Below are 13,675 nucleotides of genomic sequence, written 5' to 3'. Positions count from 1 at the left end.
AATGTATAAATTATGGGTAACAACCTTAGGTACCGTGAAATCAGCTTAGATAAAATATGACTCCTCTTCCTATCAAGTTATTTCCTTTCAATAAAGTAACTTATAGCTTACTAGTAACCTATGGACTGTGAAGAAAGCTGAGTGCTGAAGAATTGATGCTTTTGAACTGTGGTGTTGGAGAAGACTCTTGAGAGTCCCTTGGACTGCAAGGAGATCCACCTGGTCCATCCTAAAGGAAATCAGTCCTGGGTGTTCATTGGAAGAATGGATGCTGAAGCTGAAACTTCAATTCTTTGGCCACCTGATGCAAAGAACTCGCTCATTTGAAAAGACCCTGATGGTGGGAAAGACTGAAGTCAGGAGGAGAAGGGGATGACAGAGGATGAGATGGCTGGATGATATCACCGACTCGATGGACATGAGTTTGAGTAAACTCTGGGAGTTGGTGATGGACAGGGAAGCCTGGCGTGCTGTGATTCATGGGATCTCAAAGAGTCAGACACGACTGAGCGACTGGACTGATGGTCTCTAAGTTCTTTTCTATTGAGAGAATGATCTCAAATCTTTATGTATCTCTCATTAATTCTTTGTGTAAGTAAAATTTGTCTTTTACATTTGTAGGACTCTTGGCTCAGTTCAGTTCAGTTCGGTTCAGTCACTCAGTTGTGTCCGACTATTCGCGACCCCATGAATTGCAGCACACCAGGCCTTGCTGTCCATCACCAACTCCCGGAGTTCTCTCAAACTCATGTCCATTGAGTCAGTGATGCCATCCAGCCATCTCATCCTCTCTCGTTCCCTTCTCCTCCTGCCCCCAATCCCTCCCAGCATCAGGGTCTTTTCCAATGAGTCAACTCTTCGCATGAGGTGGCCAAAGTACTGGAGTTTCAGCTTTAGCATCAGTCTTTCCAATGAACATCCAGGACTGATCTCCTTTAAGATGGACTGGCTGGACCTCCTTGCAGTTCAAGGGACTCTCAAGAGTCTTCTCCAACACCACAGTTCAAAAGCATCAGTTCTTCGGTGCTCAGCTTTCTTTATAGCCCAACTCTCACATCCATACATGACTACTGGAAAAACCATAGCCTTGACTAGACAGACCTTTGTTGACAAAGTAATGTCTCTGCTTTTTAATATGCTGTCCTGGTTGGTCATAACTTTCCTTCCAAGGAGTAAGTGTCTTTTAATTTCATGGCTGCAATCACCATCTACAGTGATTTTGGAGCCCCCCCAAAATAAAGTCTGACACTGTTTGCACTGTTTCCCCATCTATTTCCCTTGGCTATGTGACACATAAATATGTTTGAGTTATTTGGGAGTTAATCTACACTTGTCCTTTTTGATTTCCATCCTTTCACTGCCATTATGGCTAATGGCTAGTGTCTGCCATCTTGTGTTGCTCTGTGCTCTGGGATGCTGAGCCCTCTGGACTTCTTTTTATGGGTCCTCTCACTGAGTGACTTCTGGTTGACTTTGACAGTGGGAGATGTTGTCAAATATGAACAAGGATAAGAGGAGGGAGAGACCTGGATATTCATTTCTTTCCTCTGCTTTTCTTTGAGCAGTGGCTACATGTCCTGGACCACAGGTTTCCCTGAGCTTTCCTCATTCCTGCAGCTTTCTTTGGCTCTCAATATACTACTTCTTCCCTTATTTCTTAACCTAATGTACTGAAAGCCTCCAGCTATTGTTCTTCACTGTACTCATCAGTTTTTACTGTGGCAACAAACAACTGCAAAATTTCAGTAGCTTAAAACAATTTGTTGTTGTTCCAGTCGCTCAGTTTTGTCTGACTTTGTGACCCCATGGACTGAAGCATGCCAGGCTTCTGTGTCTTTCACCATCTCCCGGAGCTTGCTCAAACTCATGTCCATTGAGTCAGTGAAGCTTAAAACCATAGGCACTTGTTTTCGGCTCATGTTAATGAGAGGTATGAGTCAGCTGTGGCTCAAATTCCAAGTGTCTTCTCATTTTAAATTCCAGATTGAAAGGGTATGATGCTTTCATGACAGAAGGTAGAAACTCCAGACAGCCAACACAGCCCCCACAATTACATGGAAAGTTTCTTCTTGGATAGGACAGAGGTCAAGTCTATCTGCATTCAAGTGGCCAAAGCATGTAACATGGCCAAGCCTAAAGTCAAATAAGTCAGGACATTTACTTCTTCCCTAGGATTCTCAGATGATCTGAGTGACCTTTAATTCTTGCTATAACTCTGGATAATAGAGTTATCTATAGGGGGAAAAAAGAACATTTATTAAAATGATACATAGTCTCTCTGAACTCAAAAGCAAGGATTGCAGGTAGCCCCTGAGAATGAACTGGAATTAGAGACCTGGGTGCTGGCTATTTCTCATCTCTGCTTCTTTCTGTTTGCTTCCCTCTTTCTGTTTCTGTAGGACAGTTTCATTTGCTTCTTTACTTGCATGATAGAAACATCATGGCCAGCAGTCCCTAACGGTCTCTAGGTCCTACCTTGTAAAAGTAGGACTTGTGACAGTCTTAGAGTGCAACAGGTGCTCATTTACAGTGCTATCGAAAGGCTCCAACTGGCAAGACCACGTTGCACAAAATAGCTACTGGGATCCAGCAATGTAATTACATTGATTATAGCAAAGTAAAATTGATAGGAAATGGCGGGGGTGGCAAGACCATCCACTGGGTGCTCACTATACAGATAATGTTTTGGTCATAGGTGTTCCTTTAGTCATCAATATTTTGTTAAAAAGCATTTATAAATAAGTAAAATCAATTTACTTTTGCTTTATATTTTAGTTTAGTGAAATATCTATTCCATACTTAAGAAATCTGGACTTTAAGAATTTAGCTGTCACTTGTTTTTAAAATCAACCTTCTCTGTGCAGGGCACCATGTCTAAATATTCAACTTCTCCCAAAGAAAGAAAGGACATATCTTGAGTAGATATCTCTCTGAAGATGCCTGAGAAGTCCAACTACTTGTTTCCTGCATATATTGCTTTAAGCCTGGTATTAAGGACATTTTCACTGATATACCAAGTACTTTAGAGGGAGAGATTTTGAATAAAAACAATGAAATATAATTAGTTACACAGGCTTTGTTATGACTGCATTTTATAAAAATAATAGAAAATAATTAAAAGAATATTGTGCTTTAGGGTTCTTACTGTCCGTTATGTTTCATAATCTATGTGAAATTTACTTTCACCTCAACACTGCTGTGAACCAGGTATTCTAACTCCATTTTGAAGATGAGAAAACTCAGAGAAGTTCAGCAAATTATTCAAGGTCATGCATGCATGCGTTTATGCTCTACTAAGTTGCTTCAATCATATCTGATTCTTTGCAACACTATGGACTGTAGTCCCCCAGGCTCCTCTGTCCATGGGATTCTCCAGGTGACAATACTAGAGTGGGTTGACATGCCCTCCTCCATGGGATCTTCCCAACCCAGGGACTGAACCTGTGTCTCTTATGTCTCCTGCACTGGTAGGCAGGTTCTTTACCACTAGTGCCCACCAGGTCGCAAGGCTATTTAATGGCAGGCTCAAACACAAATCTAGGTTGAACTGACTTCAATGTTGGTACTTATTTTAAAGTATCTAGGATGGTGTCAAAGCCATGTGTCAAGTTGCAATTGTCATGTCTGACTCTTTGTGATCCCATGTACTGTAGCCAGCCAGGCTCGTCTGTCCATGGGATTTCCCAGGCAAGAATACCAGACCCATAGTAAACATCAATAAACATTAGCTCTCTTTTCCTGTAAAGACTCTTTCACTTTGTTATACTGTGATTTGAATGGTTCTTTCAAGAAATGAGTGGAATGGGACTATGCTAATGATAGACTACATTTGCCTCATTAGTGCTAGTGTGGATCCAAGACTGAGCTGGCTTCCCACATGCCATTGAGCTTAACTCTCTTAATGAGGGTTTGTAATTTCTCTTTGGCCAAGTTCTGCAAAATTGTTTTATGTTTTCAGAACTAGAATAATTCCATGGGACCTCTGTTTGTTATAGTGTGGATGACAAGAAAGAGAAAATAGAGATGGTCCCATTACTCATAGAATCCTGGGGTTATTCCATTTTTGAGGACATATTGAGCCATACAGCATTTCTCATATGATTTACTAAGGAAATGTATTTAGTGTCTTTATATTCCAGTCAAAAATTTTGTATATAAGATATAATGGCATATTTATCATGTTACCATACTGTACCTATTGCAAGGTGCAGTAACATGTACAGGTACAGTAACAAGGTACAGTAACATGCACAGAAATGTATCATGGTAACATGATAAATATATATCCTTATATATGGGTACAGACAAGAAAAATATATTTAATTTATTGGTGATGAGATTCTTATTATTATTTTAAGAATATTTTAAAATTAATACTTTTTGCATTAACAGTATTTAATATTTTTAAATTATATGGAATCTAGAAAGATGGCACTGATGATCCTATTTGCAGGGCTGCAAAGGAGATGTAGACATAAAGCACAGAATTTTGGACACAGTATGGGATGATTTGAGAGAATAACATTGAAACATATACATTACCACACGTAAAATAGATAGCCAGTGGGAATTTGCTATATAATGCAGGGAACCCAAAGCTGGTGCTCTGTGACAACTTACAGGAGTGGGGTGGGGAGGGAGGTTCAAGAGGGAGGGGACATATGTGTATGGATGACTGTTGATTCATGTTGATGTATGGCAGAAACCATCACAATATTGTAAAGCAACTATCCTCCAATTAAAAATTAAAAATAAAAAGTAAATTAATATTTTTAAATTAAAGATACTTGATATTTGAAAGTGATTTGTTGAATTAAAAAAGGAAACAATAAAAAATAAACATCATAAAGCTTCAACTAAACAAATACACACAAAAAGGAGAATCTGGGGAAACTGAATAAAACATTTTGAATCATTTAAAACACTTCTGAACGTATTCATTTATCCCTGCCAGGGTACACATGGTTTTTATACAATAGTTTTCCTCTGGAGAGGAAGCAAAGTGGTGGGAGTGAGGACTTCCATTGTGAATCATATTGATATCTTTGGAATTATGAATCTATGTAAGCATGTCACTGACAAAAAACAAAGACAGGAAAGAAAAATATACTCTTCTTTCCTGTTTTATTAGGAGAAGTAGAATTAGCATGATTCTTAAAATGATGTTTTATTATCTTTTAAGAATTCTCCATCTTTATTTTTTAATGAGTCATTAAAGCAAATGTTTTAAGTACATAATTTCCTATGTTAACTTTTAAAGTAGTATAACATCAGCTAGAAATCACTTAAAGGGCAATAACTTTATTTGGGCATTGTGGGACATTCCAAAAAAGTATAAAATGTAATCTATGGCTTTGGTGAACTTACTTTTTCTTCTTTGATGATGGAATACATGAAATAGTAAGGCAAGATAAAAGTTGTGTGTATGAAATTATTACTGTAATGCCTGAGAGACTGAAATAATTCAAATAGAGATCCAAGTGGGCACACAGACAGAGATCTTATGCACCATTTGTATTACTGTTACTGAAGAGAGTGTTATGTGTTGGTTCCTGCTGTTTGCTGCTCAAAATCCAATACATATTCATTGATTAGCTCTACTAATTTTCTTGTGGAGTCTTTAGGGTTTTCGATGTAGAGGATCATGTCATCTGAAAATACTGAGAGTTTTATTTCTTCTTTCCAATCTGGATTCCTTTTATTTCTTTTTCTTCTCTGATTTCTGTGGCTAAAACTTCCAAAACTATGTTGAGTAGTAGTGGTGAAAATGGCACCCTTGTCTTGTTCCTGACTTTAGGGGAAATGCTTTCAATTTTTCACCATTGAGGATAATGTTTGCTGTGGGTTTGTCATATATAGCTTTTATCAAGTTGAGGTATGTTCCTTCTAATCCTGCTTTCTGGAGGGTTTTTTTTTTTTATCGTATATGGGTGTTGAATTTTGTCAAAGGCTTTCTCTGCATCTATTGAGATAATCATATGGTTTTTATCTTTCAACTTGTTAATGTGGTGTTCGGTTCAATTCTGTCACTCAGTTGTTCCAACTCTTTGCAACCCCATGAATCGCAGCACGCCAGGCCTCCCTGTCCATCACCAATTCCCGGAGTTCACTCAGACTCACGTCCATCGAGTCAGTGATGCCATCCAGCCATCTCATCCTCTGTCATCCCCTTCTCCTCCTGCCCCCAATCCCTCCCAGCATCAGAGTCTTTTCCAATGAGTCAACCCTTCGCATAAGGTGACCAAAGTACTGGAGTTTCAGCTTTAGCATCATTCCTTCCAAAGAAATCCCAGGGCTGATCTCCTTCGTAATGGACTGGTTGGATCTCCTTGCAGTCCAAGGGACTCTCAGGAGTCTTCTCCAACACCACAGTTCAAAAGCATCAGTTCTTTGGCACTCAGCCACATTGATTGATTTGTGGATATTGAAGAATCCTTGCATCCCTGGGATAAAGCCCACTTGGTCATGATGTATGACCTTTTAAATATGTTGTTGGATTCTGTTTGCTAGGATTTTGTTAAGGATTTTTGCATATATGTTCATCAGTGATATTGGCCTATAGTTTTCTTTTTTTGTGGCATCTTTGTCTGGTTTTGGTATTAGGGTGATGGTGGCCTCATAGAATGAGTTTGGAAGTTTACCATCCTCTGCAATTTTTCTGGAAGAGTTTGAATAGGATAGGTGTTAGCTCTTCTCTAAATTTTTGGTAGAATTCAGCTGTGAAGCCTATGGTCCTGGGCTTTTGTTTGCTGGAAGATTTCTGATTATAGTTTCAATTTCCATGCTTGTGATGGGTCTGTTAAGATTTTCAATTTCTTATTGGTTCAGTTTTGGAAAGCTATATTTTTCTAGGAAATTTTCCATTTTTTCTAAGTTGTCCATTTTATTGGCATATAGTTGCTGATAGTAGTTTCTTATGATCCTTTGTATTTCTGTTTTCTGTTGTGATTTCTCCATTTTCATTTCTAATTTTGATGACTGATTCTTCTCCCATTGTTTCTTGATGAGTCTGGCTATTGGTTTGTCTACTTTTTTTATCTTCTCCAAGAACCAGCTTTTGGCTTTGTTGATTTTTGCTATGCTCTCTTTTGTTTCTTTTGCATTTATTTCTGCCCTAATTTTTATGATTTCTTTCCTGCTAATCCTGGGGTTCTTCATTTCTTCCTTTTCTAGTTGTAAGATATTAAATTAATACACAGAAATCCCTTGCGTTCCTACACACTAACAAAGAGAAAACAGAAAAAGAAGTTAAGGAAACAATTCCATTCACCATTGCAATGAAAATAATAAAATACTTAGGAATAAATCTACCTAAAGAAACTAAAGACCTATATATAGAAAACTATAAAACATTGATGAAAGAAATCAAAGATGACACAAATAGATGGAGAAATATACCATGTGGATCATGGATCAGAAGAATCAATATAGTGAAAATGAGTATACTACGCAAAGCAATCTATAGATTCAGTGCAATCCCTATCAAGCTACCAACAATATTTTTCACAGAACTAGAACAAATAATTACACAATTTGTATGGAAATACAAAAAACCTCGACTAGCCAAAGCAATCTTGAGAAAGAAGAAAGGACCTGGAGGAATCAACCTGCTGAAGTCAGCTTCAGGCCCTACTACAAAGCTACAGTCATCAAGACAGTATGGTACTGGCACAAAGACAGAAATATAGATCAGTGGAACAAAATAGAAAGCCCAGAGATAAATCCACTTACCTATGGACACCATATCTTTGACAAAGGAGGCAAGAATATACAGTGGAGAAAAGACAATCTCTCTAACAAGTGGTGCTGGGAAAACTGGTCAACCACTTGTAAAAGAATGAAACTAGAACACTTTCTAACACTATACACAAAAATAAACTCAAAATGGATGAAAGATCTAAATGTAAGACCAGAAACTATAAAACTCCTAGAGGAGAACATAGGCAAAACACTCTCCAACATAAATCACAGCAGGATTCTCTATGACCCACCTCCCAGAATATTGGAAATAAAAGCAAAAATAAACAAATGGGACCTAGTTAAACTTAAAACCTTCTGCACAACAAAGGAATCTATAAGCAAGGTGAAAAGACAGCCTTCAGAATGGGAGAAAATAATAGCAAATGAAGCAACTGACAAACAACTAATCTCAAAAATATACAAACAACTCCTATAGCTCAATTCCAGAGAAATAAACCACCCAGTCAAAAATTGGGCCAAAGAACTAAACAGATATTTCTCCAAAGAAGACATATGATGGCTAACAAACACATGAAAAGTTGCTCAACATCACTCATTATCAGAGAAATGCAAATCAAAACCACAATGAGGTACCATCTCACGCCAGTCAGAATGGCTGTGATCCAAAAGTCTACAAACAATAAATGCTGGAGAGGGTGTGGAGAAAAAGGAATCCTCTTACACTGTTGGTGGGAATGCAAACTAGTACAGCCACTATGGAGAACAGTGTGGAGATTCCTTAAAAAACTGGAGATAGAACTGCCATATGACCCAGCAATCCCACTGCTGGGCAGACACACTGAGGAAACCAGACTTGAAAAAGACACGTGTACCCTAATGTTCATCGCAGCACTGTTTATAATAGCCAGGACATGGAAGCAACCTAAATGTCCATCAGCAGATGAATGGATAAGAAAGCTGTGGTACTTATACATGATGGAATATTACTCAGCCATTAAAAAGAATACATTTGAATCAGTTTTAATGAGGTGGATGAAACTGGAGCCTATTATACAGAGTGAAGTAAGTCAGAAAGAAAAACACCAATACAGTATATTAATGCATATATATGGAATTTAGAAAGATGGTAATGATGATCCTATATGAGAGACAGCAAAAGAGACACAGATGTACAGAACAGTCTTTTGGACTCTTTGGGAGAAAGCAAGGGTGGGATGATTTGAGAGAATAGCTTTGAAACATGTATATTATTTTTATCATATGTGAAACAGATCGCCAATCCAGGTTCGATGTGTGAAACAGGGTGCTTAGGGCTGGTGCACTGGGATGACCCTGAGGGATGGGATGGGGAGGGAGGTGGGAAGGGGGTTCAGGATGGGGAACTCATGTATACCTATGGCTGATTCAAGTCAATGTATGGCAAAAACCTCTACTATACTGTAAAGTAATTAGCCTCCAATTAAAAGAAATAAATTAAAATTTTTAAAAAAGCTAATAATTAGGCCAGGTTGATGGAAAGGAAAGTTTGTTTTATTTCAGATGCCGGGAACGTGAAGGGGAGGGTGGTGGACATATGTCCACTTGACTCTCCCCGCCGCCCACAAGCAAGGGGTGAAAGACATCTTGTGGGGCAGGGGCTACATGAAGAAAGAGCAGAATCATCTAACAGTCATCTTCAAACTGGTCATTAGTGGTCTGACCAGCATCATCTTGAATGTTTCAAGTACAGTTAATCTTCAGTTCCAGGGTCCATTTTTTCCCATTTCTTTGTGGTCAATTCTTGGAATTGTGGCAGCTCAAGTCCTGGGCACATTCTAGTCATCATGTAGTTAACTTCTCCACTTGAGGCTTTAGTATCTATAAGATAGCACACAAAATATGGCTCAGAATATTATCTACAGCCCTTGAGAAAGAACTAAAGATCTTTGACAATGCTTAATGACTACGTGGAGAAGGCAATGGCAACCCACTCCAGTACTCTTGCCTGGAAAATCCCATGGATGGAGGAGCCTGGTGGACTGCAGTCCATGGGGTGGCTAAGAGTCAGATATGACTGAGCAACTTCATTTTCACTTTTCACTCTCATGCATTGGAGAAGGAAATGGCAACCCACTCCAGTGTTCTTGCCTGGAGAATCTCAGGGACAGAGGAGCCTGGTGGGCTGCCGTCTATGGGGTTGCACAGAGTTGAACACGACTGAAGTTACTTAGCAGCAGCAGCAGCAGCAATGACTACATTATTATTATTTAGTCTCCTTTGGCTGTTTTCCTTTGTTTCAGCATTTCTCACTTCTCAGACTAAACTTGTTCTTTAAAGTTTTCCACAGGCAAAAGGCAGGCAGAAAACATGGTGTGGCGGGGGGCAGGGTGCAAGGACCATACAGTCCTGCTCCATTTCATTAGTTAACTCACACTAAGATGCAGTAACAAATCCATCCCAGTAATTCAATGGCCTAATGAATAACATGCATGTTTATTTCTCCTGTAGAAGTCCAGCGTGGGCTTTTGGTTAGCTAGGTGGCTCTCCTTCATGGTTGGAAAGACACTCAGATGGACAGTTGCTTTGTCTCCTTTACTGGGCAGCATTTCAGGTCCTCTTAGTCACCTGAAGGGAAAATAGCACGGACAAGCCTAATGTGCTTTTACATAAGTTGACACATCCCTTGCTCTCATATTCTACCAGCTCCAGCTCAGCAACCAGGCCACATACCTCACTGCTTGAGGGGTAGGGGCATGCAGTCTAGCAGGCAGGCCACACCATTGACCCACCCTCCCACTTCAATAGGAGAAGGCAGAGGCTCCATGCTGGTGGCCAGCTGACAGTCTGTAACACAAATACAGAACATCAGGGATTTGGAATAATAAAGAAGAGAAAGAATGGCTTTATCCAGGCAGGAAGAACAATATAAATAACCAGGCTGTTAAATCTCACCCGGTCCTCAATTCTTTCTTTTTTTCTTTTTGGTCCTCTGCTTCTCTCTTTTTAAAAAATGTTAATTAATTAATTTTTTGGCTACACCGCCTGGCATGCAAGATATATCCCCAAACAGGGATTGAACCCATGCCCCCTGCAGTGGAAGCACAGAGTCTCAACCACTGGACTGCCAGGGAAATCTCTCCAATTATCTGATAAACAAAACCTATTCTAGATCACTTCCAAACATGTTTCCATCTTTTGTGTTTCTGTGATTCTGGGAGCTAGCATTCACTGAGTATCACGTTAGGCTGGAGCAGTGTCTTCATCTTGGAAATGGTGCAAGAAAATTCATGTTAGGTGGGTAAAGTGAGTCTTGAATAGTCACCTTTTTTTGTCAGAGATTTTTTTAAAAATCGACAAATAATGATCAAGTACCTAGTACATACCAGATACTTTGTCCCGTGCTGTAGAGGGCACAGTCAACTCATTCCTTCTGAGAAGAGATTACAGACTATTTATGGGGGAGGCTGAGAGGGATGATTAAAAAGGGAAGATTACAAATGAAGCAGAATGGGATACGTTCCCAGGGTTCCAGACCTTGGAGTAAGACATGAGGTGAATATTAAATGACCCCTGAATATATTTTACAAGATTTTTATGAAGAAAAAAAAAAACCTCTAGCAAGAGTTTGTTCACCTGTAATTTGTCACTGACAATGGGAGACATGAAATTTCCATTCATTGACCGTTCTGATTAACTTGAGGTTAACTATAGTTTGGAGAAGGCAATGGCGACCCACTCCAGTACTCTTGCCTGGAAAATCCCATGGGCGGACAAGCCTGGTAGGCTGCTGTCCATGGGGTTGCAAAGAGTCAAACACGACTGAGTGACTTCACTTTCACTCTTCACTTTCATGCATTGGAGAAGGATATGGCAACCCACTCCAGTGTTCTTGCCTGGAGAATCCCAGGGACAGAGGAGCCTGGTGGGCTGCTGTCTATGGGGTCGCACAGAGTCAGACACGACTGAAGTGACTTAGCAGCAGCAGCAGCAACTATAATTTTAACTGCAAGTAAAAATGCATGATGCCACCCTCTATTTTATAGGCAATGAATTAATTTAAGATTCTTTATTAAGTAAAGTTGGACCTTTAGGCTATGAAGGCACTCCACCCCATTTACCTATTTCTATGAAAATATATTCTCAGGTGTTAAAATCTGTTGAAAATTCTGTCAATTCCCACGCTCTACTGCTGTTAATTCTTAGCCAGTCATACGTCTAATACATCCTAGGATGCTCATCTTTGGACAAAATGGCTTTATTCTGACTTTATTTTTGTATAGTTTAAGCTTTTAAAAAATTTGTTTTCATAGATGTATCACAATCCTGAGGATTTTGCAGAGAGAGTGTTTCCAGCCTTTTCCAGCCTTTAGTTTTGGCTTCTGGGTCATGTCTTCTTATAAACTCACTGCAATTATTTTTTGTTTTGTTTTGAATATCTGCTTCAACTTACCTTTTACTGTAACACAAGACCTGGGACAAGGAGGCAGGAGACTTGCATTTCAGTTGGCTTTGTCACTTACTAAGTGGGCATGTCCTTGACTCTGATGAGGCCCTGGTTTTGCTTATCTATCAAATGAGATGTCTGAACCAGAAGATAGTGTAGCCTGCACTCTCTTTGAAATACTATTCTTCTCTACATTAATATTGGTTTACTTTTCTTTGTTATTAATCTACTCATTTAATTTTCATTTTTCAAAGGGTCTATTACTTCAGCCATTTTCAAAGTACTGTCAGAAGTCCCATTTGAACCACTGTAACCAAAAGTTCTTAAGAAGTAGATTTTTAATTCCTAATTTACTAACTTCATTTACTAAATCAGAGTTTCTAAGGAAGTACCTCTCAGTCTTTAATGTAAATACAAGTCACGTGGTGATCTTATTAAAATGAAAACTCCAATTCAGTGTCCGAGTCAGGACCTGAGACTCTGTATTTCTAACAGGCTTACAGGTAATACTGCTAATGTGACAACTGCACTTTGAATATTTAAGTGTGGAATCCCTGAGCCATAATGGCAGCTCCCACCCAGCAGAACCATGTCTCTAATGGAGATAGGATTAGCCAGTTGTGGAATGTTTAAGATGTAGCAGTTGTACCTAAAATGTAGCATGTAGCATCTGGGCCATGTAAAGTTCTTCAAATAAAGAAGAAAGGTGTTGCAGAATAACAATGTTGGACAATAAAGATTATAGGATATAATATGCTATGAATCAGGTTCTCTTATGAATAGACATATTGGAGAACCACACTCATTACTGCTGGGGTATTTTAGACCAGGAGAATGTGTTGAAATTTCAAGTACCAAGTAGAAGGAAGAAGGAAAACTGTTTTCTTTTCACTGATTACTGCTGTGCTACATGGTGTCCAAAAGTTTTGTCTTTTTCATTTTTTTATTTCCCTTCCCCAGATTTTACAGCAGCTATGGCTGATATGATCACCTTGTTCATAGTCATGGAAATACAGCCTCTTTCCTGATTCTGTGTGGTGATGAGTAATAAGATTGTTTCTGCAGAGGGGTGAAAGGGTCTTAAAACTAGTTTGCTTTCTCATAAATAGAGAGATCCTGAGAAGATGCCTAACATCTCCCTGAAGATTAAATTTCTGCTAGTGTTTAAAAAAATTTTTAAATTAATTTTTTATGGAGGCATAATTGACACACAACATTATATTGTTTTCAGGTGTTCATTCTATTAGTTTAAATTGCATTTTTAAAAGGGTCTGTTTCTTTACATTCTGAACAATTTGTGATTGGGCATAAAATCAGCTTACATGAATGTCCTTTTCCTCAACTGCAGCACTCTAAGGCAAAAGTGGTTTTGTAGGAATGTGTGCACTTACAGGTTTAAATGGGATCTGATTTATATTGTGCCAAGCACCATTACTGACAATTATGGAGGCTTTGAAATGAAATTATGTCTAAAAAATATATGTGGAATATGTTCTATGCCAATTAAAAAACATGCCTAAGGAACTTTCTTTATTTTTTAATCCCACAAAT

Source organism: Capricornis sumatraensis, chromosome 3, assembly GCF_032405125.1.
Source record: "Capricornis sumatraensis isolate serow.1 chromosome 3, serow.2, whole genome shotgun sequence".
NCBI lineage: Eukaryota > Metazoa > Chordata > Mammalia > Artiodactyla > Bovidae > Capricornis > Capricornis sumatraensis.
Note: the sequence above shows the minus strand (reverse complement) of the source record.